The sequence below is a fragment of the Monopterus albus genome, unplaced genomic scaffold (assembly GCF_001952655.1).
Source record: "Monopterus albus unplaced genomic scaffold, M_albus_1.0 scaffold3.1, whole genome shotgun sequence".
Taxonomy (NCBI): Eukaryota; Metazoa; Chordata; class Actinopteri; order Synbranchiformes; family Synbranchidae; genus Monopterus; species Monopterus albus.
The window spans coordinates 3,112,308-3,114,270 of NW_018127883.1; the positions used below are offsets into that span (position 1 = coordinate 3,112,308).

At 40.2% G+C, this 1,963-nt stretch overlaps 1 protein-coding gene across 1 annotated transcript in view; it reads right to left on the reverse strand.

Moving 5' to 3' along the window:
- Positions 1-1,963, reverse strand: part of LOC109960402 (equilibrative nucleoside transporter 1) — a 21,682-nt gene that overhangs the window by 8,156 nt on the left and 11,563 nt on the right. The gene's annotated exons all lie outside the window — the stretch shown is intronic.

Here is a 1,963-nt window from a genome sequence, read left to right on the forward strand (position 1 = left end):
ATTATTATATTATTATCATTTGTATCATGAAGAGAAAAATGAAATGGTGAGAAACATTAAACTAATAGAAGCCAGTACAACAGTCCAGCGAAAACTATTATCTTGATGAAGGTTTAATAATGATAATTTATTGCAGGTGTGTTTCTTGCACATATCCAAAGTCTAAGGCTCATGGTGTCACATACAGTGCCTTGCGAAAGTATTCGGCCCCCTTGAACTTTGCGACCTTTTGCCACATTTCAGGCTTCAAACATAAAGATATAAAACTGTAATTTGTTGTGAAGAATCAACAACAAGTGGGACACAATCATGAAGTGGAACGAAATTTATTGGATATGTCAAACTTTTTTAACAAATAAAAAACTGAAAAATTGGGCGTGCAAAATTATTCAGCCCCCTTAAGTTAATACTTTGTAGCGCCACCTTTTGCTGCGATTACAGCTGTAAGTCACTTGGGGTATGTCTCTATCAGTTTTGCACATCGAGAGACGGAAATTTTTGCCCATTCCTCCTTGCAAAACAGCTCGAGCTCAGTGAGGTTGGATAGAGAGCGTTTGTGAACAGCAGTTTTCAGTTCTTTCCACAGATTCTCAATTGGATTCAGGTCTGGACTTTGACTTGGCCATTCTAACACCTGGATATGTTTATTTGTGAACCATTCCATTGTAGATTTTGCTTTATGTTTTGGATCATTGTCTTGTTGGAAGACAAATCTCCGTCCCAGTCTCAGGTCTGTTGCAGACTCCATCAGGTTTCCTTCCAAAATGGTCCTGTATTTGGCTCCATCCATCTTCCCATCAATTTTAACCATCTTCCCTGCCCCTGCTGAAGAAAAGCAGGCCCAAACCATGATGCTGCCACCACCATGTTTGACAATGGGGATGGTGTGTTCAGGGTGATGAGCTGTGTTGCTTTTACGCCAAACATAACGTTTTGCATTGTTGCCAAAAAGTTCGATTTTGGTTTCATCTGACCAGAGCACCTTCTTCCACATGTTTGGTGCGTCTCCCAGGTGGCTTGTGGCAAACTTTAAACAACACTTTTTATGGATATCTTTAAGAAATGGCTTTCTTCTTGCCACTCTTCCATAAAGGCCAGATTTGTGCAGTATACGACTGATTGTTGTCCTATGGACAGAGTCTCCCACCTCAGCTGTAGATCTCTGCAGTTCATCCAGAGTGATCATGGGCCTCTTGGCTGCATCTCTGATCAGTCTTCTCCTTGTATGAGCTGAAAGTTTAGAGGGACGGCCAGGTCTTGGTAGATTTGCAGTGGTCTGATACTCCTTCCATTTCAATATTATCACTTGCACAGTGCTCCTTGGGATGTTTAAAGCTTGGAAAATCTTTTTGTATCCAAATCCAGCTTTAAACTTCTCCACAACAGTATCTCGGACCTGCCTGGTGTGTTCCTTGTTCTTCATGATGCTCTCTGCGCTTTAAACGGACCTCTGAGACTATCACAGTGCAGGTGCATTTATACGGAGACTTGATTACACACAGGTGGATTCTATTTATCATCATTAGTCATTTAGGTCAACATTGGATCATTCAGAGATCCTCACTGAACTTCTGGAGAGAGTTTGCTGCACTGAAAGTAAAGGGGCTGAATAATTTTGCACGCCCAATTATTCAGTTTTTTATTTGTTAAAAAAGTTTGAAATATCCAATAAATTTCGTTCCACTTCATGATTGTGTCCCACTTGTTGTTGATTCTTCACAAAAAATTACAGTTTTATATCTTTATGTTTGAAGCCTGAAATGTGGCAAAAGGTCGCAAAGTTCAAGGGGGCCGAATACTTTCGCAAGGCACTGTAGGTTAGTGCTCTTAGAAAGGTTGATGTGACTCTGCTATTTGTGTGCTTTCTCTTCTGCTTCCCTTTGAATTGTGTTTACTACATTACTTTCATTTGTTCTGTGACAAAATGCTGAACAGTCCATTATCAGTTCAAGCTTCCCTTTTA